The sequence below is a fragment of the Panthera leo genome, chromosome A1, assembly GCF_018350215.1.
Source record: "Panthera leo isolate Ple1 chromosome A1, P.leo_Ple1_pat1.1, whole genome shotgun sequence".
Classification (NCBI taxonomy): domain Eukaryota; kingdom Metazoa; phylum Chordata; class Mammalia; order Carnivora; family Felidae; genus Panthera; species Panthera leo.
In genome coordinates, this window is record NC_056679.1 from 110,446,049 (window position 1) to 110,472,022 (window position 25,974).

A 25,974-nucleotide genomic window follows, 5' to 3' on the forward strand; every position below is an offset into this window, starting at 1 on the left:
ATAAAAAAAAAAGTACCAATAGTCACTCAGGCTAGAACTAGAAAGACATTACTTTCTACTTTGTTTTTGGTAATTCTTCCCTACTTCTCCACTTTCAAATAGTGCTCGAGAGGTAAGCACACATACAAAAGGTCTTCTTTTCTCCCTTTTCATGCTTTTCAGCCCAAATAAACTAAAAACAGCAAAATCATCAAAACTTACTCTACTTAACATATAAATGTCAACATCCGGAATTATGAAATATTCAAGCCACGCAATCTAGTACTTAGTTTTCAATTTGCCTAGTAATCCAAGACCTATTATATTTGGTGTTCTATTATTAATGGAACAGCATAAAAATAAAATCCACTCATTTCAGTTGTTATTTTGGCAAGTTCCAAAACTATTCTAGAGGGTGCACCCAGACCTCTGGCATTAAACCAGCTGTTTGAGTTGTGTTTTAGGAAGTGTGGGCTCCAGCCACGCAGCACGTGGGTGGTCTCTGGTCTTTTCGGGTTTGTGTTGAGGTTCCCCTAAGATTTTGTTTAAAGACCAGCAAAACCGAGAGTCAGACCAACTACTCAAATATTCCTAGGCAGCTTCTTTGTAACATTTTGCTCAGCTCGGCCGCCACCAGATTGGACTTCATTTGCACGGTGGATGCATGTTCACTGTCATTTTATACTCCATGATTGACAATTCATTTTATCTATAGCAGAGACAGCCTAAAAATTTACAACTCAAGTTTTATGATAGTTTTTGGTTCATTAAAAAAAAAGAATTAATATTGGGTCTCAATCAATTTTGATGATCTGTCTAATAACCAGCTAGAGGCTAGCACTTAACATAGCCATTATTACGTGACAGGCACTGTCCTAAATGCTTTACAGGTATTAACCCATAATCCTCACTTCTACTCCATGCAGAGGGCAGTAATTATCCCCCCGTCAGATGACACAGCAGACAGGCCGCAGAGAGGCTAAGTACCCTGCCAGAGCCGCGTGGCAAATAAATGGCAGAGCTGAGACTCCAAGCTGGGCAGGTGAACTCTGGGTGTGTGTTCTTAACATCCACCCTCTGCTGCCTCTCCATACTTGGCAATACTTTCTTTCAATAAACAGCTGCTTTACTAAGACGGGGAAAGCCTAGAAAGAGCAAGACAGGAAACCCCGATTGTCTCCTTTGCTCTGACATCTGCCAAGAGCTGCACCCTTCTGGAGGAGCAGAACACAAAGAAAGAACCGAGCTGCTCCTCTCTGCACCCCTCCGCAGAATGGGGCCACTCGGCACACTGTCCTCAGTGCTCATAGCCGCTGTCTTTATTGGCCAACAAGAAATACAGTTGCGAAAAGGAACGATGAGGAGATGTACAGAATGCCAGGCAGCAAGGAAGCCTCTCAACTGACGGGCAATGCCAGCATGGTGAAGACAGGCACTTGGAGGGAAGTAGAGCCGTTGACTCATTACTCCTCACCTTCAAATAGCCCTGTTGGCCTTCAGACAGAAGAAAATAGAAGAATCTCCTCATTACAGGAATAAGAAGCTACCATCTATAATATCACAAACCCTCTTTTTCAACCTAGAGTTCCTTTTGAGATCAATTTAGGTTTATAAGCTTCATTCAATCCATGTTAGAGTCCAAAGACTGACTATAAATCTATCGGAGATCGTTCTCATAAAAGAGCAGGGACTGCCTTTTCTTTCAAACAACTCATAAAGCACAATCACTTGATATTTAAGACCCGCTTCCTCTGAGGTTTTCCACCCAGGCCTCACTTTCCCCAAGCTCAAGACAAATCAGTTGCTAACTTGGCTGCTGCTTCACAGACAGGACACCACAGGCCTGGAAGGTCAGAGAAGTGATGCACTGTGTAAGCCAGGTCAGTGGCCAAACCTAGATTGAAATCCAGGCATCCTGAGCCCTAGACAACGGCTTTGTTCCCCATAAGATCACAAACACATATGGAATATGTGTGCATTCTGTTTGGAGAAGACAAACTGGGCTTTTCTTGGTGCTGGATGGGGCCTACCAGGTCATCTGCCTGCTGCTCTGGTGTAAAGCACAGGATTTTCTGGTTTCCTAATAGAAGCCAATACCTGTGCCATTACTTGTATTTAAAATTATAGAGGTGGGGCACCTGGGTGGCTCAGTGGGTTAAGCGGCCGACTTCGGCTCAGGTCATGATCTCGCAGTCCGTGTGTTCGAGCCCCGCGTTGGGCTCTGTGCTGACAGCTCAGAGCCTGGAGCCTGTTTCAGATTCTGTGTCTCCCTCTCTCTGACCCTCCCCAGTTCATGCTCGGTCTCTCTCTGTCTCAAAAATAAATAAACGTTAAAAAATTTTTTCTTAATAAATAAATAAAAATAAATAAATAAAATTATAGACGTGCTACAGATTTTGTATGATGTGATATGCTGAAAACTGACTTCCTTTTTCAAGAAAGTTGAAAAAATGTGACCTGAGAATATAAATGGTTAGGGGGAAACAGGTAGGAATATGGTGATTGCAAATCTGCCCCACCAGAGAAGACACACCAGCATGCAAGCTGTCAGGGTCAGAGGCCAGAGAGAGGCAGGGACACTAACCTGGCAGTGGTTCTAATACAAACTTCCCTTCTCCTCTGGGAACCTGCCTTGTTGGGGAAAAGCAGGGAGTCAGACCCCCAGAGCTTTTGCAGAGATAATTCTTGAATACTCTCTTCCAGCAACTCTCCCAGAATATGGCAACATTACCCAACTAGACATTATGGATTAGCCACATGGAAATGGCTTCTCTTTGTAACCAACAAGACCACAAATTACAAACATGGCTTGGCAGAACTAAGCAATACCACCCTAGCCTTGAAGACAACAGTAAGGTTTGTGGCCCTGAGGCACCTGAATTTCCAACGCTTCCAACTCACCAAGTGTATGCCCTAGCCAATTACCTTAGGTTCACTGCATTTTCCACGTGGGGTGTTGGCTATCAACAGATGGAAACCACCTGGAGAGCGCCAAAATCCTGCAGCCCCCTGTAGGTCCGCCCAAAGTTAAAAGAAAAAAAAAAAAAAAAGCCACGTTGACTCTAACCTAAAAACCCCAAACCCACATATTCATTTCTTCTCAAAGGCTTAGAACCCTAGTTTTGATATGCGAGTGTTGTAAGAAAAAAAAACAAGGGGTTCAAACTTCCAAAGATAGTTCCTCAAACAGCAACCCAAAGGAAATTAGGCACAGAAATAGACCAGGCTAACCCTGCAGCAAGCCATAATGAAGTTACACTGCATTTCCCATTAATTATCTGCTCTTATCTTTCATAAATTGTTCCAACATTCGATAAATTGAATGTCTAAGTTAGTCTGTGTGCAGTATGTAAATCTTTGACACCCCTATTTACCATGAAGTTTAACCCATGCACCTATGAACTCCAGGAACCCTCACAGTCTCAACATTTAAATTATACCATGTTTGTGCAACTGTAGTTCTATTTCACTTGAAGTCCCAGGCCTTGTATTACACATTAAGAGAAAGAAAACGTAAGAAAAGATGTGCTCTTGAAAGAACTTTCAAATTTCGAGAAGTTAGTAAGCACAGAATTGACCACCCATAAGCAACACAAGCAAGTTGAACTGGCCGGGAAATACCAAGACAGGTAAAGTAGAAATTCAAGTAGATTTTATGAAATCCTGACTCTTCAATGCCAGTTTCTGGAATATGGTATTGTCAAACAAAAGATCACAACATGAAGATCACTTAAAAAAAAAAAATCCTGCAGCTCTGAGAAAGACAAGAGAAGAATCCTGAGCAACTAATGGGTCAAGGTTACAAAATCCTACCTACCCCTCCCTCACCTACCTCCAGGACACAGGTGAGGGGAAAAAAAGTTCTCCCAAGGCCCAGGAGAATAGGCTGGAATAAAAATAGCTTTCCTGAAACTAACAAAAAATAGAAAATGATCAAAGATGTCTACCACACAAAAAACCACTGGAACAACACATTACAGTACACATAAAGTAGGCTATCATCCTGAACGACCTTTGGCCCAGCCTAAAGTCTTGGGAGAGGGGGTGTCTGTATTCCTAGGATGGGAAGAAAGCTAACATTCAGCTTAAGTGTCTAAACAGAAATGGTGTAGTAATGCTGCAGTACCTTCCCACAAAACCAGGAAGGAAATCAGAGATGAGCCCTGTGGGGCACCGGCTCACGGCTTCCCTTTGAGCTACTGCCTTAGGGTTACTAGGGCTCTGGTGTCCTAGAAGCACCATCATTCACCACCACCACCCCCCACCCCCGACCATTTACTCGCCAGTTGAGACCTTTACCTGACCACTACCCAGTCCTGAGCCTGTCCTGAGAGCCAGAAGGGGCAAGCACAGAAACCCACCCACTCCAAGATTGACAGGACACTGTTAAAAGTCATATCTGACTTTCCTCTAAGCCTGGTGGTGGGAAAATAACTTGGGACTTGAGTTTCGAGAAACATCTGAATTTCTTCCCGATGCCTCAGAGACTGCGATATAGGCCCATTCCCGGTGCACGTTTGGTTAAGAGTTACCGTGCCACCTCCGAATGAAATTCTATGTTTGGCCCAGAGAACGTCGACGAATGTTTGTATCTCGGGGACCCATCGAGTACAATTCCCAGTGCACAAGCTTGCAACAAATTTAGGAAGGGAACCGACCAAAGCTACTGGCGCTGTTTTCCACTCGCGGGAAACCTCGGAGGAAGCGACACCTAGAGGAGAGCGGAGGAGAGCTGCGGGAGCGCGATTCATCATCGTCGGCGACAGTTATGTGGAGCCGGGTCGTCCGGAGCGCGCAGGGGGACTGACTAGCCGAGCGAGATACAGACCTAGCAGGGTCCGACTCTGCGGAGCCCCGGGAACTTCAGCACACGGGAGCGCTGCACGGGCTGCTCGCCACGTCCCGGGCGCTGTGAGAAATCCTGCTGCTTCCAGCGGGGTTCTGCCCTTGCCGGAGTGGCGGGCGCCGAAGTCCTCAGGTGGCAGGCCGCGGGCGAGTGAGCCGGCGAAGCCGGTTGGTCAGCTCAGGGGGCCCGGAAGGCTCGCGCTGCGCTCGGCCGCCAACTCAGGGCGACAGGCGCCCAAAGCGCAGCGCTCTGTGTCGCCTAGGTGCCCCCAAACTTGAAATGGGTCTCCTTTGCTGGCGCAGAGAGGGGCGGAGATCATCCACCGCACAAGCTCTCTCAGAATCAAGCTCTCTGCCCGAATGTCCCCCAAACAAACTGCTCCCTAGTGACTCCCCAGAAGGGAACGGCAGCCGCTCTCTCTAAACAGAGACCAGCCGGGCAGATCCCGGGCAGCGGGCTTCGCGGAAGGGGCTGTGCCCGGGTCCCTGCTCCTCAGCCTCCGCGGAGCCCCAACGTGCAGACGCGGCGGACCTCGGGGGAGCGACCGCCAGGCGGGGCGCAGCGGGCCCTCCGGGCTGCAGCGCGGACGCGCAAGTTTCCCCGCAAAGCTGGAGGGAGGAGGCAGCGAGGACGCCCGCTCCGCACCCCAGCCCGGGCCAAGGGCACAGAGCCGAGCGGAGGGGCTGCGTTCGCCTCGCTCGCCGAGGCGGCTCGGGGGCCGAAGCCCGAGAGCGGCGCCTGCGGGGTCTCGGAGCCCGCGCGGGCTGCGGGCTCGGCGCGAGCTATTCTGCTCCGCGCGCCGGCCGGGTCACTCCGGTGCCTACTGCAGACCCGGGCCAGCAGCCTCGGCGTTGGAGCCTTTCTTTCCCCCCGAGTCCTGGCCGGGGCCGGGTAGCCCTACCGAGCCAGAGTCCCGTGGTCCCGTGCCCGCCGCCCGCCGGCCGGGCAAACTTGGCTCTCTCGGCGCGGATGGTGAGGACAAGCAAGCGCCCGCGCCGGGCCCTGCAGGAAGACGCGGAGCCGCGGGCGCCGGGACCCCAGAGGGGCGCAGTGGGACCGGATGGTGGCGGCGGCGGCTTGGCACCCTCCCCGCGCCCGCGTACCTGAGGTGGCCGGGGCCGAAGGAAGACAAGGTGTCCGAAGGCGGACGGGCGCGATCCGCGGCGGCGGTGGCGGCGACCGGGCCCCGCGTCCTTCGGTCGGTGTCTCCGGCTGTCGGCGGGTCCCGGGCGCGCTGGAGGCTGTCTCGGCTCCAGCTCTGTGAGCCGCCGCTGTCGTACCACCGCCGCCGCGGCTGCCCTATTTCTGCCGCCGGGACCGGAGCCCGTGACGTCACCCTCCGGGCCCCGCCTGCCCAATCGCCGCCACCTGTGCGCGCGACTCGCCCGCCCGCTGCTCAGACCCGAGCGGGGCCAGCGGCAGGTGCGCAGAGCAGCCGGGCGCGCACGCGGGGCGCGAGGACTCCCAGCGCTCCAGGGCGATCTCTGCACCCGCGGGGGGAGGGGGTGCGCTTCCGCCCCAGGCTCAAGCGCACCAGGCTCTCGTAAAGCCGGCAGGCTACAACCCCCTCCCACTCCCCAACACACCCCCTTCTTCCTCTCCTCCGGCTCCTTCCCGGACCGAGTTCCCCAGCCTGTGCTCTCAAGATGCACAACTAGTCTTAATCAGCCGCCATAGCTGTGGAACCCAGGAGGGCCAGTACACCTTACCTGTTTACGTGTCCCCAGAGGTAAAGCCAAGTGACACTACCCTCCCCTCATCCCCCAGCCAACAACCTGAGAAACAGCAAAGTTTTTATTTCTCTCTTCTGTATCTGCTCTCTCCCAGCAGGATCATCTTACAAAATCCTGGGCATACAGGGGCAGTCCCAGGTGATGTTGACTTAGCCCGTCCAAGCTGCCATGAGAGGGTCCCCTATTCTCCCTTAGAAGGAGACGTTTTTGCTGCCCTGACCTCATCCCCACGCCTAAACCTTTCCGAATCCCTATTCAACTTCCAGAGCTTTTGGAGACCCCAACCCAGCTGTCATGTGCTTTCATTAATTGACCTAGAGATCAGTCTTGGTGCCCAAATAAACTGTAAACGTCTTTGTAGCAACTAGCATCCCTCTCCCCCACCAATTGTCTGTCTGTAGCCCAAGTCTGGCATCAATTTGTGAGTGAGACCCTAGCCAGGCCAGACTGGTGATGAGCAGGAGTCTTTCAGAGGGACTGCCTCCTGCTCAGGCTGGGTGGGCACCAGATAACTTGGTGGTATAGTGGAACAGTGCCTTGTCTGTGCCCCTGTGACCTCTTCTGGCCTGGAGAAGGGGACAGAGGAGATTTTCTTAAGGTTAGCTAAACGTCAAGAGAAGAAGAAAAAGAAAACACTGACATGGAGGAGAAGGTATTACATTTGCTCTTTCCTTCAACACATATTTACTGGGCCCCTGCTATGTACCAGGCCCCGTGCTATGTTCTGGGGAGACATCAGTGAATGAGCCAGCCTGGTCCCTGCCCTCACACACGCTTTGGTCTGGGATCTGGCTCTCCCTCCTACACGGCCAGGCTGTAACCCAGGCCAGTCATATCTCTGCCATAGGTGTCAGTTTCCCCATTTGCAAAATGAGGAGTGCTTGAGACCTGGGTGACTTCCAGGTCTCAGTTGCTGTGACTTCCCACGTGGAAACTGTGATTTGGACTCAAAAGGACAAAAGCCATTCCATCCTCAGTGCCCCAGGGCCTTGGCAGGAATGATGCTCTCTCAGATTTGACCATGAGTCTTTGCCAAGGCCACCCATGACTGAACCCCCAAAGCTGGCTTGAGGCCAGATTCTCTGCAGCTGGACTGGGGAAAGGATGGCACTTTCCATCCTGGGAGAAAGAGAAGAAGGACTGGACATGAAAGGAAGCAAGGAAATTTGGAAACGTGCTATGCCTCCCTCTGAAATTTAATTCTAAGTCCGTGGACAAGATGGAGCCCCACAGCTCAGAGACTGGGTTTAGCTCCCCTCCCACACTTTGAGGTGTTTGAAAAAGCAGATTTCTGTTCTCAGCTCTCAGCACAAAGTCCCTGAGTCAGCCTAGTGGCCCTATTACATAACCAAGGCAGGCCTTGGGGTGTGTCTTTTTAATAACTCTGGGTCATATGTAAGACAAGGTCTGTAGATTGACCAAGATCCAAAATAGCTCTGTTTAGTGCAGTGAACATGGACTGGACTTCCAACAGACTTCCTTTGCTTCCCGAGTAAGGGGGGAATGTAGCCGCTACAAACCAGATGTACAGAATGCCCTTTGGAGATAATGCTAACATCTGAAGTGAGCTGTTGTGGCTACTGTGCATAAAATAAGTGTGGAATTAAAGTCACCTTGGAATAAAAAAGGTGAAGTGTGAATGACGAAATAAAACAAGCCTTCAGGGAAGCGGCATCAGATGCCAGTAGACCTTGACACCTCTCTGCATTGCTCTATGCTTTGACCTCTCAGGGCAATTCTTGCTTTAAAAATACTCCCCGGACATGCAAGGGAGGCTAACTCCCACACAAAGCATTTGGAATTGGCCTGAAACCCTGTTTCAGAACTTGCAAGCATAGTGATGATTCTCAGTAGCCAACAGGGATGGTTGGCAAAAAAAAAAAAAAAAAAAAAAAAAAAAAACCACCAAAAACCAACAACAAAGTAACAACAACAACAAAAGGTTACATTTTGAATTCATACAATTCAGTATGTTTGGAAAAGAGAAGTTAAAAGGAAACATGAGTCTAGATTACTGCCCCAGCCCCTAGTCTGGGTGATTGGTGAGTGATGTCACAAGGCAGACTCACACACACGCAACAGAAAGTTACCGATGTATTTTTGTAAGACCAAGAAGTTTAACAATCTGCTATAGATATTTACTTTACCAGTTTTAAAACATTTTCTCTAGCTCTACTCTTACCAAAAACGCAACAAACAATGGGCCTCCTGGAGGTCATTTTGGCTTGCAGCTGCACATCAGACCACCCAGAGGTGACACAGAAGCATGGGATCAGGAAGAAGCAGGGGACCTCCTCCAGACTGTACCACAGTGTTTCCTTGTCACTAGATATGGGTCAGGTCCCCCTGGGCTGGTCAGACAGTGCCCAGAAACACTATGGGAAGGGAGGTCATGTGAGAAGGTGGGGAAAGGCAGGGGAAATGGTCTTCCTGCTCTTTCCGTGATTCAACACTTGCTGCCTGTCCAAAAACTGCCTCTCACTGGGTGAGCCTTTCCAGCCCTCATTTCTTCATGTCTCAAGTGGGAGCTGGAGGTGGACGGGGTGGGAGGCGGTCATACTCAATGAACTTCTGAGGCCGTTTCCAACTCTGCAAGTCTATGCCTTATTTTGCTAGGATGTATGGAAGTTAGGGCCACTCTGATCTAAAAAGAGCTGTGATGTTAAGGATTTCTTAAACATTTCTTAAATGATGGTCCTTTTAGTCATCTAGAAATAAAGGGAATGGAGGCAATAAATTAAAAATTCTAGACCTAAAATCACACTCAGAAATAATTGTTAACTTTAGGGGTGCCTGGGTGGCTGAGTCAGTTAAGTGTCTGACTTTGGCTCAGGTCACGATCTTGCGTTGGGCTCTGTGTGGACAGCTCAGAGCTTGGAGCCTGCTTTCATATTCTGTATCTCCCTCTCTCTCTCTGCCCCTCCCCTGCTCATGCTTTGTCTCTCTCTGTCTCTTAAAAATGAATAAACCTTAAAAATTTTTTTAAAAAGGTAAAGAAATAATTGTTAACTTTGGTTTAGGGAGAAAAGTAGACTGCGTGGAAATAACTAAGGTGTTCCTTCAAGAGGTTAAGTGTGATTTGGGAAATTTCTCAAGGCAATGAAGGAGGGATGAGTGGAAATTTTAAGTAAGAAGCTGGGATGAATGAAAAGCTACAGTGAGGAGAAGGGAACTATGAATGGTAAAAGTGGAGGGGTTGGAAAATAAGCCCCTTCACGGTGGTGTTAGTCCCAAGACAAACACCGCATCCCCACTCCCAGGGCCCAGGCTGATGGTCACAGGGCCTGAGAAAGATCCCAAAATAGGAGGAAATGAAACTCAGCCCCTCATGGAACTCCATGTGCACAGGGAGAATTTGGGTTGAGGAGGCCAGGCCTCCAAGCCACTAGGTACCACATCCTACTGGGGACAGGGGAGAGAGGTGAAGCGGGAAAGAAGATAGGAGGAGAGCAAAGAGAGGGGCCAACCTCCTTTACTCAACCTTACTTATTCAGACTCACAAATATTTGCCATGACCCTGTTTTCCAACTCATCAAAGAATGGTAGATAACATTCCAATCTACAAAAAAAAAAAAGATCATTCAGAAAGATGAGTGCCTACCATATGGACACTCCATTCCTGTGATTATATGCTCCATTCAAACACGTATGCAGTATTGTGGTGGATTAAGGTTAATTTTTGTGAAGAGCACTAAGCCAGACAGGGATCTGTAAGATGGTGCTGGACTTAGCTTACATACCACCCCAAATCTGAGTAGCCACACCGACCTCTCTGCCCCCACCCCCACACCTTCTCTCTGCCCCTACCCCCACCCCCACTTGCCCTGCTTCCTGGCCACAGGGGCCCTATTAACTGGTCTGAGGTGTTCCCACAGCCACAGAGATAGATTCCTCTGCTGTTACTGCCACTGCCTCAAACCAAATAGCCCCCCTGCACAGGGCACCAACTGACAAGGAGACACTGGCCTGTGCACTGGTCAGGCTGGACCCCTGGGGGTTCTGGCTTCCCCAGAGGCTGCTGTGGGGGTGGGAGCTGCTCCACACAAGCCAAAGGGGTGGGGGAGCTCATGACAGAGGGGAGGACTCAACCAGTGGGAGACAGGGTACAGGAGGAAGCCAGCAGGTACATTCTCCCTTCCTTCCCTGGGTGGTCTGTACTGACATGCACCGTGCCCTGGGTCCTGTCTGAGGACAGCCCCAGAGACCAAGTACTGAGTACTGCTGACAGAGCTGGACCATATCTTCCATATCTGCTATCTCTTCTTCATTGTTCCTGCTTCCTGAGATTGGACTTCTCCTAAGGTGTAACGCTTTTGCCTCGTGCTCTGTTTTCCAGAGAATGCAGACTAAGAAAGTTGACTGTCTTAGGGGTGTCTGGGTGGCTCAGTCCATTAAGTATGTGACTCTTAGTTTCAACTCAGGTCATGATCGCATGGTTTCATGAGTTTGAGCCCCACTTCGGATTCTGCACTGACAGTACGTAGCCTGCTTGGGATTCTCTCTCTCTCTCTGTTCCTTCCCCATTCATGCTGTCTCTGTCTCTCTCAAAATAAATAAATAAAAACTTTTTTAAAAATGAGTGGTGACTGTTTTAAAGATGGCAGATGAAGAAATTCTGAGGATGAGGAGGCACCTAGAGCAGAGACGTGAAGAAATGAGGGGACAAGATATGACAAGATCTGGTGGGCAGAATGTGCAGGCAGACGGCTCAACAGGCATGAAGATCTGGCTGGATGTGACCCAGGCTGACGTGGCTAAACACAGGGACCAGGTGGACAGTTGCAGAAGAAGACGGCAAGGACAAGGGCCAGATCACAAAGGTCCTGAAGGCTCTGATAAACAAGGACTTCACATCTGATTTGACGTGTGATGGGAGTCATTGGGGAGTTTAGGGCAGGAGACAGTCGTAATCTACTGTATGTCGTGAACATCCCTCTAGCTGCTGTATGGAGAATTGACTGGGTGGAGGGCAGAGAGACTGGGGGAGTGAAAGCAGCTGTTCAGCTGTTGAGAGGTAAAGCTGTGTTTAGCTCATTATCATCGCTGGCACCACACCAGCACCTTACGTTTATTGATTGCTAACTATGAATTGGGCACTGGGCCTAACCCTTTGTATGTGTTGTATCACCTAATTTTCACAGCTCCATAAGGTCCCCATTTGATAAGTTAAGCTCAGAGAAGTTACACAATTTATCTAAGGCAATTTGTCTGGCAAACGGCAGAGCCAGGATTTGACTCAGAGCCTGCCCTCATAATCGTACGCCATTCTGCATCAGTTACACACAGTGTATACATATGTGGCACCTAATACATATCTCAAAATACATGTCCTATGACTAGGTGCCTAGAGAAGCTTCTTTTCTGAACCTATTGGCATATTTACTTAATAGTCCTCACCTGATCCCTTGTCATATCAAAACCCAACATGTGGTCTTTCTCTCTTCCCTGCCTACAGGATGTCCATTCTGTCCAGCATGTTCTAAGCCAATAATGGGGCTCCCATTCTCTTTGCTAGGAACTGGCTAAGGCGAGACCAGGGGGCCTAGTTCTGGCCAGGGACGGGCGACAGAAAGTCACCATAAAGAGATGCACGGGGAAGAGATGGTGCCTCTTTTCCCTCTTGATACTATCATTAACTACAAGGAACCCCTACACCCATGGTCACCATCTTCCCGAAGAGCAGCCAAGGTGACCCATGAAAGATGGCAGAATAGGGAAAGAGCCAAAGACCTTAATGATGTCACTGAGCCTCTAAAATAACCAATTCTGAAGCTGCCTTAGCTCGGGTTTCTATTTTCCTCATGACTTAAATCAGTTGAGTTTGGAGTTTTTGTTACTTGAAGCAGAAAACATAGCAAATGAGAAAGAAGCCAAAATGTAAACAAAAACCTGATCCGTTATTTGACTGCCTTTACACACACAACATGAAAGATTAACATTGTCATCGTCCCACTTTATTTATCTAAGAACCCCAGGCTAGTCAAAGACTGAAGACTCTGGATTCCAATCCAGTGCTCATATTTAGAGAGTAATTTTCAGTTGTGGAGAACATTTAATTAAGCAGGAACCTCCATTTCCTAATTGCCCTAGATGAAAGGCAGTGGACACATAACAAGTGACATGTATACAGGATGCTTTAAAGTTGACAAATGCATGCACACATGTCAGTTATCACTGCATAGCCATATGTGACTTGCAAACACTTTTCACTACAACCATCCTTGAAAAAACTTAAACTGGCTTTGCCATTTTTGTGTGATATGTGACAAATGAGTGATTTGAAATTTTAAACAAATTAAGAGTATTGTATTAAATACTGTATTCAAGTTTGTTTTAATGCAATCATTAATAATATTCATAATACACAATCATTACAAAAAAACCCTTCACTTTATATCATTTAATGACGGATGGACAATGTTTAATTTTTATTAAATCATAAAAGAGAAAACATAATTTTCTGATAAATATGATAAAAAATGATATGTCATATCTGGTTTGGGGACTGAATGTATACTAAAAAGTACTTTGGGGTTTTACTCCATAATACAGCATCAAGTATAGGCAGAAACTGGTTTCCAAGAATTGGATGTATGAAATTCTGGTATTTCATGCTTAAAAAAACTATGGTTTTATTTTTACAATTTCCATGTTTTGTTTATAAATGACAGGAGGGGAAAGATTTCAGGCCGCTATTTGCAAGCACTCTGCAAATAGCACATTGTGGGTGTGGATAGAGCCTTTGTTCTCAATAAATGAAAAGCTAAATTGGACATAATTGTCACTCTATTTTCTCTCCTTAACACTGTTTTTGAAGTACCAAAGACATCTTGATGTTCCATAGAAGAGTTTTTATCAGATGAATGTGATTTACAGATTGGTGAAGGTGATTCTGAAGTAAGATTGTAGTCTTCCCATTTTTTGCTCTTAATTATCTTGTATTTCATCATCAGGTTCCTTATGTTTCTAGTCTTTAAACACAATCTATTATGAGCATAAATCAAACATATGTCTAAGAAGAAAAACAATTTGAAATATAAGAGTCTCAACCATTCTTGCAGTCAGTGCTGTTCAGCCAAGAAATAGACTGAGTGATGGAGCCATGACTGTCCTCATTTAAACTCTACCTAACCACTGTGTGTGCTCACTTGTTATACACTGACAAGCTCGCTGTCTTTTCTTACAAATGTAAAAGAAAATTAAATAATGTATCACTTACTGATTTTTAATTAAACCTTTCATTTTGAAATAATTACAGATTCCCATACAGTTGTAAGAAAGAGCAGTCATCAAAAACAGAGTAAATACTGTTTACCCAGTGTCCTCCTATTTTTTTGTTTTTTACATCTTGTAAAACTACAGTGTAATAGCACAACCAGAATATTGACATTGATATAGTCCAAGTACAGAATCTTTCATTCACAAGGATCCCTCCTATGGCCCTTTTACAGCCACCATGTGTCTTCCTTCCCTCTGCCCCTCCCTCCTCATCCCTAACCCCTGGTGATCGCAAAACTGTCCTCATTTCTATAATGTTGTCGTCTCAAGAATACTATATTGGGGGAATGATACAACATGCAGTCTTTGGATATTGGCTTTTTTCACTCAGCATAATGACCTCAAGGTTTGTTCAAGTTGTTTCCCCTATCAGTAGTTTATCCCTTTCTGTTACAGAGTAGTATTTCACAGTATGGAAGTACATCTGTTTAACCACCTGGGTTATGTCCATTTGAGGCTATATACAAATAAAGTTCCTGTAAACATTTCTATACAGGTTTTTTATGAATATAATTTTTCATTTCTCTAGGATAAATACCCACGAGGGCAACTGCTGGTTTGTATGATGGTCACATGTTTAGTTTTTACAGAAATAGTCAAACTACTTTTCAGGGTACCTGTACCATTTTACATTCCCACCAACAATGCATAAGCAATTGTGTTTTTCTGCATTCTTGCCTGCATTTGCTGGTGTTACTTTTTTTTATTTTTGGTAATTCCGATAGGTGTGTAGTAATATCTCATTGTGATTTTAATTTGCATTTCCCTAATGGCTAATGATGTTGAACATCTTTTTACATGCTTATTTGTTATGTGTATAGTCTCTTAGGTGAAACGTCTCTTTGTGTCTCTTGGCCATTACCTAATTTGATTGCTTGGGGTTTCTTTTTTGCATGTTTGTTTTTCTTCTGTTGAGTTTTGAGAGTTCTTTATACCTTCTAGATACTAGTTTTTTGTGGATATGTGGTTTGCAACTATTTTCTTTCAGTCTACTACTTGTCATCCTCTTAATAGGATATCTTCTAGAACAAAAGTTTTTAATTTTGATATAGTCAAATTTATCTATTTTTCCTTTTATAGATCTTACTTTGGTATCAAATCTAAACCCATGATCCCAGGTATTTTTTGAAATAAAAGCTTAAGAGTTTTATATTTTACCTTTAAGTCTGTCACCTCTTTTGAGCGAATTCTTGTATGAGGTCTGAGACTTAAGGTTCACTTTTGTTTTTTCCTTAGAATGTTCAATTGCCCCGCATCCTTTCTGAAAAGGCTATCTTTTCTCCATTGAATTGCTTTGTTCCTTTGTCAAAACTCAGTTTGGCAGGAACTGCAAAGGTCCTAAAAACCAGAACAGTCTTTAAAAAGAAGAGAAAAATGAAGGACTCACACCTCCTGATTTCAAAACTCACCACAAAACTACAATAATCAAAACAGTGTGGTACCGGCATAAGGATAGACATATAGACCAATGGAATAGAACTGAGATTCCAGAAACATGCCTCTATCACCAATTGATTTTCAAAATGGAGCCATAACTATTCAACACAAAAAGAATTGTCTCTTGAACAAGTAACACCGGATCAACTGCATACCCACATGTAAAATAATTAATTTGGACCCCTATCTCACACCATTTATAAAAATTAACTCAAAACTGATCAAAAACCTAAATATAAGAAATAAAACTATAAACTCTTAGAAGAAAACACATGGGTAAACTTTCTTGACCTTGGCTTTGGCGATGGATTTTTAGATATGACCCCAAAAGCATGAGCAAAAACAAAAAATAAATAAATAGGATTTTATAAAAAATTGACATTTTTATGCATTCAATGCAAGAACATTATCAAGAAAATGGAAAGGCAACTTACAGAATGGGAGACAATACTTGCAAATCATGTATCTGATAAGTGATTAATATACTGAATATATAAATAACTCTTACAACTCAACAACAAAAACACAAACAACCCAATTAAAAAGTAGACAACTAAAAGAGACAAAGTACTTGAATAGATACTTCTCCAGACAAGATACTACAAATGTCCCAAAAGCACATGAAAAGATGCTCAATAGCTCAATATTCTTAGTCATTAGGGAAATTCAAATCACAACCATAATGAAATACCACTTTATACCCACTAGGATGGCTATAAAAGTTTGTTGTCTTTTTTTAAAGGAGACGTGTGCCTGGGTGGCTCAGTTGGTTGAGCATCTGACTTCCATTCAGGTCATGATCTCACAGTTTGTGAGTTCAAGCCCCCATCGGGTCTCGCTGCTGTCAGCACAAAGCTTATTTCAGATCCTCTGTCTCCCTCTCTCTCCGTCCCTCCTCCTCTTGTTCTCTCTCTCTGTCTCTGTCTCTGTCTCTCTCTCCCTAAAAAATAAACAAATGTTTAAAAAAAATAAAAGGAGAATAACCAGTTTTGGCAAGGACATGGCTAATTGAAAACCTTGTACACTGCTGGTGGAAATGCAAAAAGGTTTAGATGCTGTGAAGACCAGTGTAGTCATTCTTCAAAAAGTTAAACATTGAATGACCATATGACCCCAAATTTCCACTCCTAGTTATATACTCCAAAAAAGTGAAAACAGGCTCTCAAAGAAAGACTTGCATATAAATGTTTATAGCAGCACTATTGACAAGAGTCAGAAGTTAGAAACAACACATATGTCCATCAATAGATGGGGGGATAAAAAATTTGTGGCAAATACATACAACTGAATATTATTCAGCCATAAAGAGGAATGAAGTATTGATACACGTTAAAACATGGATAAACCTTACAAATAATATGTTAAGTGAAAGCAGCCAAACACAAAAGATCACACATTGTGTGATTCCATTTATATAAAATACTAAGAATAGGTAACTCACAGAAAGAAAAACTATTAATGGTTATGGGGTTTTATTTGGGAATGATGAAAATGTTTGGAATTAGATAAAGGTGGTATTTGCATAACACTGTGAATATACTAAATGCCACTTATTTGTTCATTTTTAAATGGTTAATTTTATGTTATATGAATTTCATCTCAATAAAATACAATAAAATAATCAAGCATATTTTCTGAGTCTATTTCTAGGTTCTCCATTCTATTCTATTGATTTATGTGTCAAATTCTCTACCAATATTTTATAGTCTTGGTAACAATAGCTATGAAAGTCTTAAAATTAAGTATTTGTATTGGATAATTGGATAATGAACTTGTATATACCTACAAAAATACCTGCCTGGATTTTGATAGGAACTGTGTCAAATCTGCCTTTCAATGTGGAGAGAAATGACATCTTTACTATGCTGAGCATGCCTCTCCATTTATTTAGATCTGCTTTTATTTCTTTCAGCTCTGATTTCTTTTCTGAGTGCTTTGTAGTCTTCTATTTCTTGTTTTGTTTTGTTTTTGAGAGAGAGAGAGAACAAGCAAGTGAGGGAGAGGCAGAGGGAGAAAGAGAATCTTAAGTATGCTCCATGCCTTCATGGAGCCCATGGAGGCTTGATCTCATGACTGTGAGATCATGACCTGAGCTGAAATCAAGAGTTGGACACTTAACTGGCTGAGCCACCCAGGTGCCCCCCCTTTTTTGGAATTATAAATGGTACTGTATTTTTAATTTTGGTGTTCATGTGGTAATTTCAGGTATATAGAAATACTATTGAGTTTGGTATGTTATCTTGTATCCTATAATTTTTCTGAACTCACTTATTATTTCTGTGAATTTTTTTGTACATTACTTGGAATTCTTTATGTAGATAATCATGTCACCTTCAAATAGGGCCATCTTATTTATGATATATTTGTCTCTTATTTCCTTTTCCTGCCTTATTGCATGGGATAAAACTTCTGGCACTGTTGTTGAATAGGAGTAGTGACAGCAGACATCCTTGTCTTATTCCTGATCTTAGAGAGAAAGTGTTCATTTTTTTGTTATTGTGTGTAAGGTTAACAGTAGATATTTTGTAGGTGATCTTTATCAAGTTCAAGAGGTTCCTCTGTATTCCAATTTTTTAAAGGTTTTTATTATGAATACATTGAATTTTGTCAAACTCTTTTTCTGAATTCATGGTTTGATCATGTGATTTTTCTTCTTTAGCCTGTTACTATGGTAGATTACATCAATTTTTTAAAAAATACTGAACTAGTTTCACATCTCTGTAATAAACCCTGCTTGGTCATGGTATATAATCCTTTTCATACTTTGCTGAGCTTTCTGTTAATACTTTGTTAATGATTTTTGTGTCTATACTTATGAGGAAATTTGATCTTTAGTTTTCTTTCTTTTTTTTGTAGTGTTTCTGTCTGGTTTCGGTATCAGGGTAACATTATAAAATGAGTTAATATATGTTCCCTTCTCTTCTATTTTCTGGAAGAGATTGCATAGATTTGGTGGTAATTTGGGGTGAGTTGTAATAGTTTGTGTTTTTGACAAAATGGTCCATTTCCTCCAAACTGTAAAATTTAGTCATGTAGCATTGTTTAGGGTATGCAGTGATATCCCTTATTTTATTCCAAACATTGGTAATTTGTGTTTTCTCCCTTTGTTTCCTTCTCAGCTTTGATAAAGACTTGTCAATTTTATTAATTGATCTTTTCAAAAAGCCATCTCTTTGTTTCATTGATTATTCTCTATTGGTTTCTCTTTTCAGTTTCTATTGTTACTTTTATTATTTATTTCCCTTTGCTTCCTTTGTGTTTATTTTACTCTTCTTTTTCTGAGTTCTCAAGGTATAAACTTAGATTATTTTTTAATGTTTATTTGCTTATTTTGGGGGAGAGAGACAGGGAGAGGGAGAGGGAGAGGGAGAGGGAGAGGGAGAGGGAGAGGGAGAGGGAGAGGGAGAGGGAGAGGGAGAGGGAGAGGGAGAGGCAGAGAGAAAGGGAGAGAGAGAATTCCAAGCAGGCTTCACACTCTCAGCATGGAGCCCAATGCAGGGTTCGATCCCACAAACCATGATATCATGACCCGACCTAAAATCAAGAGTTGGACACTTAACTGACTGAGTCACCCAGGTGTTCCTAAACTTAGATTACTTCAGACTCTTTCTCTTTTCTAATGTATGGATTTAGTACTATAAATTTCTTTCTCACCACTGCTTTGTGTCCCACAAATTTTGATATGCTGTTTTTTTCATTCAGTTTAATATATATTTTTACTTCCCTGAGAGTTCCCCTTTGACTATGGTTTTTTAGGAATATGTTATTTTGTTTCCAAGTGTTGAAAATTTCCCTGTTAACTTTCTGTAATGGATTTCTAGTATGATTCCACTGTGGTTGCAGAACACACAAGGCCTGATTTAAATTCTTTTAAATGTGCTGAGGTCTGTTTTTGGCCCAGGATATGGTCTACCTTAGTTCATGTTCTTGAAAAGAATGTGTATTCTGTTATTGTTGGGAAGAGTGTCCTATAAATGTTGATTAGATTCTCTTGGTTGATGGTGCTGCTGAGTTTTCTATACCCTTGCTGATTTTCTATCTAATTATTCTATCATTTGTTGAGAGAGGGGCATTGAAATCTCCAACTATAATTGTGAAGTTGTCTGTTTTCCTTTCTGTTCTCTCAGTTTCTGTTTCACATATTCTGCACCTCTGTGGTTTGGTGCATACACATTCAGGATTGCTATGTGTTCTTGGTGAACTGAACTTGTTATCATTATATGATGACTCTCTCAGATTTTCTTTGCTCTGAAATCTATATTATCTGCTATTAACATAACCAGTCTGACTTTCTTTCAATAATGTTTGCATCCTTTTACATTCAACCTCCCTATATCATTATATTTGAAGCGAGTTTCTTAAAGATGGCATATAGTAGATCATTTTTTAATCTACTCTGAGAATATCTGTTTTATAATTGGTATATTTAGACTATTGAAATTTAATTGATATGTTAATGTTTAAGCCTATCATTTTATTTTTTGTGGTGTATTCCATTTTCCATTTCCCTTTTTTTTTCCTGCCTTCTTGTGAGGAACACATATTTTTAAAGTTCCATTTTGATTTATCTGTGTTTCGGAGTATATCTCTTTATACAGATTTTTAGTGGTTGCTATATTACATCATCTATACATAATCTATATAGTTTATTGGTTTAGCAATTTTATCAGTTCAAGTACAGGAACTTTACTTTCCTTTACATCTCTTTACATTCTCATTCATAATTGTTTTAAATATTTTCTCTACATACACTTAGAACTACATCAGACACTGTAACAATCTTTGCTTCAAACATGAAAAATAATTTAGAAAATTTGAGAAGGAAAATCTGTTGTATTTACCCACATTTTTGCTCACATGTTCTTTCCTCCTTCTTGATATTTCAAGATTACTTTTTTATTAATTGTTTACCTTTTAGAAAACTTTCTTTAGATTTTTTAAGAGTAGTTCCACTGGAGGCAAAGTTTCTTTGCCTTTTCCTGAGATATTTTTCCTTTTCCTGAGAATGTCTTCATTATCTCTTCATTCCTGAAAGGATATTTTCTCTGGTTATAGGATTCTGGGTCAACAGGTTTCTTTCACTGGTCCAAAATGTTGTGCCACTTCCTTCTGGCCTCTTTTTTTTTTTTTTTTGTTTTGTTTTGTTTTTTAATTTTTTTTTTAACGTTTATTTATTTTTGAGACAGAGAGAGACACAGCATGAACGGGGGAGGGGCAGAGAGAGAGAGCCACACACACAGAATCGGAAGCAGGCTCCAGGCCCTGAGCCATCAGCCCAGAGCCCAACGCGGGGCTCGAACTCGTGGACCGCGAGATCGTGACCTGAGCTGAAGTCGGACGCTTAACCGACTGAGCCACCCAGGCGCCCCCTGGCCTCTTTAACCTCTGATAGGAAATCCTCTGTCATTCATATTGTTTTGACATATAAAGTATAATTTTTCTTGCTGTTTTTAAGATTTTTTGTTTTTAGTTTTCAGAAGTTTGACTATGATGATGTGTCTTGGTATGCATTTTTTTTGGATTTATCATCTTTGTCGTTGCTAACCTTTTTGAATCTATAAATTAACTTCTTTTACTCCATTTGGGATGTTTTCCATCATTATTTCTTTGGGCATTTTTTTTTTAAGCCTTGACCACTTTCTGCTCTCCTTCCAGGAGTCTGATAATACAAATGTTAGAGTTTTTTTTCATAGTCCCACAGTTTCCTGAGACTCTGTTAACTTCAGTCTATTTTCTGTATATTGTTTAGATGGAGGATTCCATTGTTCTGTCTTCGTCATTTCTTCTGTCCACTCCATTATGTGCTGAGCCCATCCATTAAAATTTTTATTTCAGTTATTATATTTTTCAGTTTTAACATTTTCATTTGGTTCTTCTTTGTATCTTCTACCCATTTGTTGAGGTTTTTTGTTTCTCCTTGTTTCAAGTATGTTCATAATTGCTCACTGAAATGTTATCATGATTGTTTTAAAATCTTTTTAGATAATTCTAATATTTCCATTATGACAGTATCGGCATCTGTGGTTTTTTTCACTGTTTGAGGTCTTCCTGGTTCTTTGTATGATTGATTTTGGAATGAAACCTGTATATTTTGGATGTTATGTTTTGACACTGTGCATCTTATTTGTTTTCACCCTTATTGAAGTATAACTGACAAACAGAATATTCTATTTCTTAAAGTACAATGTGATTATTTGACATAGGTAAACTTCGTGAAGTGACTACCATAGTCAGGTTAATCAACACTCCTCAATCTTACTGAAATTTATTTTAGCTGGCTTCTTCTGACATTGGTCCAGTAAAAGAAGGAGGAGTGGTGTCATAGATGTCAAGTGGGTGTAGAAGTCCAGGCTCCCTATTCAGCTTCCACCAACACCTTAGCAGAGGAGGACTCCTTATTGCTGGTGAGGAGGGGTGGCAATTCCACTTCCCACTTAGGCTTCCCTGGCAGAGAGGGAATGGAGTGCCACATTACTGCCCACCCATGCTTACTACTGACATCATGGGGTGAGGAGAGGTGGAAAGAGTGTGACCTTGTCACCAAGGGAGAGACAGAGGTGGTAAGTCCTGACTCCACTAGACCTCCTCTGACACCATCTCAGCAAGAAAGGAGTTCCTTGTTCCTGCCAGGTAGAGTGGAAGCCCAGACTCCCTACTTAGCCTTCTCTGACACCATTCTGGTAGGGGAATTATGGCACCTTATCAAAATCTGGGTTCCCCTACTTACACTTTATTGGTGTGAACAGGGATGGGGTGGGGCTAATAGGCTTTTTTCTATGGTACTTGCCTGGAGTAGAATGTTTAGTGTCTAAAAGTTTTCTGTTTTGTTAGGCTGTCTCCTTTCCTGGTTCTATGCTATAGAGAGCTGGCTTTTGTTGGGGCTTTTTAGTCACACCTGCTGGCATTTCCAGGTTGTTGGCTTCTTCAGTTCCAAGTCTGGGACACATGAGGCAAAAAGAAAACCCAGAGAACTCACCACTGTGATGTTCCTTCAGTCCTGGAGTACTATGCATCTGCCTTCTTCTCTTCACCTTCCAGAGTCTGCTTATGTTTGTTTCATATATATCGTCCAAGGTTACTAAGTTGTGCTTAGAGGAAAGAGTAGAGAAAAAAATCTGTCTTCTCTATCTTCCCAGAAGTGGAAATCCACTCATTGATTGTTTTGAATTAATAATTTTGAATTGTTATGGATCCTCTGGAATACCATCAGTCAAGAGGTACTGACACAGATGATATTGGCTGAGATTAGTGATATGTCAGACATGTTATTAAGAAAATAACTGTACAGTGGTGTCCTCATGTCCTGTCCCTCTACATTTTTTTGTCTGTCTTTCTGCAGAGAGGGCCTTCATATTCTATAGCAAGCAGCCTGAAAATAGATTTCCTGCAGGCCAAATGGATTATAGAGCATTGTCTTCTTCACCAAGAACTTAGGTTTTTATAATTTTTTTTTAATTTTTATTTATTTTTGAGAGAGAGAGACAGAGCATGATCAGGGGAGGGACAGAGACAGAGAAGAAGACACGGAATCTGAAACAGGCTCCAGGCTCTGAGCTGTCAGCACAGAGCCCAATGTGGGGCTTGAACTCAGGAACAGCAAGATCATGACCTAGGCCAAAGTCAGACTCTTAACCAACTGAGCCACCCAGGCACCCCAAGAACTTAGCGTTATATATATATATACACATGAATATACATGGTTTATATATAATCAATATGTAATATACATTACATATATTGCCTCTACTTGGTATTTTATTGATCTATTTTATTCTTTTAAAAAAAAAACATAGGAAGGAGATCATGGACATCTTACTGCCATCCCATGTGTTCTTTAGGTCAAAGTTGGAGTGGAAAGTAGCCCCCTGCTATTTCACATATGAAGGTAGTTAAGAAGTAAGAATGCATTGGTTTTAGGAGGCCTCAATGATAAGTCGTAGGCATGATGTACTCTGAGGATCAGAATTCTGCAAGGGGATGAAATAACTAAAACTCAACAGGACTCCTACGGTCAGAAAGGACAAGATGATCTCTAGACAGTACTGTGTTTGTATGCTTGATAATGGTGATTTTTAAGTGAAATAATCCAACTGTTTCCACAACAAATCTGGAAAAGACACATCCCCATTGTTCATACATGGAAACGTGTGGATTTGGAATTCTACCAGCTCCTTAAAATTTCCTTGACTCCTCCCTCCTAAATTTGCAAAACCAGTGAAAGTACCACCATTCCTTCTTCCCCCAACAAAATCCAAGGGAGTACAATTTAAGTTACATGGAGAGAGAAGAAAAAGCCCTACTGTGGGCATGAATGACCGTGTGTGAGGGTAGGAGGCAGTAAACTCCTGCAGTCCAGTGCCAGCTCTTAGTGCATGGCACCATGTGGGCAGGGCCTCTCTCTTGTCCACCACTGAGTCCCCAGGACCCACATTAGCACTTGGCTCATCACAGTTCCTCAATAAATAAGTGTTGAATGAATGAATGAATGAATGAATAAACAACTTAGACTGTTGGTACAAACGACCACTTTATAGAAGATATTTACTGAGTCCTGGTGATATGCAAGATAAGATTCAGACCCTAAGACTCAGAAGCCCCAGAACAGAAACCCAAGCTCAAATTGCTTACCCAGTAAAACATCAGGGGAACGCTCAGCAGCCTGAGCACTCCATGAATGGGACAGGCCATAAGGGTTGTGGGAGTTCAAAAGATATGCCTTGGCCCTAAGTGGTCAGGAAGGCGAGGCTGTGGGCTCCTCAAGGACACAGACAAAGTCTTAACATTTCTAAACTCCCAATGTCCAGTACAGGGTCTGGTTCAAAGCAATCACTCAGTAAAGGCTTACTGAATGGCAAAAGAATGAAACCACCTGGCTCTTCTACTGGCAAGCTATGCAACCTGAGACAAGGCATCTAACTACGCTGTGCCTCAGTTTCCTTTTCTACAGAACAAGAACAATAAGAGAACCTACCATTTAGGATTGCTCTGAGAATTAAATGAATTCATATATGTATTCATTTAGTACAAAGCAAGCACTATGTAAGTATTGGCTGCTACCACTATTATTATTACTATGCAGAAATGAATGGACAGTCTTGAATAGGATCTTGGAGAGGATGGTGATAGATGGAGTATGGGGAGACTGGAACCAGCAAAAGCAAATGTGCAAAAACAGGAATAAAAATTTCTGTTATTTATTGAATACCAACTGAATACCAGCACTTAATTCCCTTAACAACTGCATGAGGAAAATACTGTAATTATCCAGAAACTGAGGCTTAGAGAGAGGCTAAGCGACTTGCTCACAGTTGCACAGCTGGTAATGAGTACAGCTGGATCTACTGTTCAGCTGGAATGGAAGCGTGAGTAGAAAGACAGCAAAAAGCAAAGGCTAGAAGATGGATAGCAGCTGGAGTGTGGCAGGGGAGTTTGGGCTTTATGCTATAGAAGAGCAGCAGTGACAAGATGAAAGCCAGCCCTTGGAAGATGGCCCCATTAATGATGTGACAGGTCAGAATGGACTTGACGTCTTACCTCCTCCAGCTACAAGCTCGTTTCTCGATTCTCTGTCCCATGCCTGCACTGGCCCCAAACAGTCTTTTGATCCTCATTACTCCTCTGAAACTGCTCTTGTACGGTCACGCACAACCTCCAAGTGGCCACATCTAGGGGAAAATTCTCCATCCTCATCTTACCTGACTTGCTTATTCACTCAACAATGTTCTTTTGTGAGCAGCTGCTAGGGGCCAGGTCCTACTTCAGGGGCTGGAGATCAAGCATAGAATAGAACATAATAAGGTCCCTGTGCACATGAACTTGCAGTCCAGTGATCAGCCTATCGCTTCCTGTGTTAGCAATGTTTCCTCCACCCACCTTCTGAGATATCACTCTCCCTGGGCTTCTTTCTCCCTGGTACCCTGGTCATTCCTGCTCAGTCTGCTATGCTGGTTCCTGTTATATCTCCTTCCTCTAAATGTTGACAAACTCTGGCTCCTAGATCTGGGATCTCTTCTCTGTCTTCACCCACTATGGTGTCGTAGAGTGCTTTCACTCCATGGCCTTCATCCCCTGGTATGAGATGAAAGCTCAGACTTGTGTCTCCAGCCCAGACTTCTCTCCTGAGCTGCAGCATCCAACCTCCCTGAGCATCTCCTCCTGAAGAGCTAACAGGCATCTCGGACTTAGGGGGTTCAAGCCTGAATTCCTGGCCTGGCTACCCCCAAAGCTGCACCACATAATATTTTTCAGATCAGCTGGTGAAGAGAAGCTCTATCCTTCCAGTGGCTCAGTCCAAGCCCTAATGCCATCCTCGCTCTTCCCTTCCCTCACATCTCAATCCAATCTACCAGCCAATCTTCTCAGCTCCTCTTCCCCCAAACCAGACAGCTTGTCACTGCATTTGCAGCCATGCCCCCATTGTTGCCAGCTACCATCAACGCAGCTGCATCACTGAGCTCCTGCTCCATCCACCCACCCAGGACTATTCTCATAACAGAATTCAGAGTTGTGCTCTCCAACATCAGTTGGACTATGTCATTCCCCTTCCTCACCCCTCTCCTGGAGACTTCTAATTTCACCCCAAGGAAAATCCCAAGTCCTCACAAGGGTCTATAAGACCCTCCACAATGAAGCTTTACATTGCTCTGACTTGTGCCCTCCTCTCTCCCCCTTCCATACTCTGTTATAGCCACACTGGCCTCA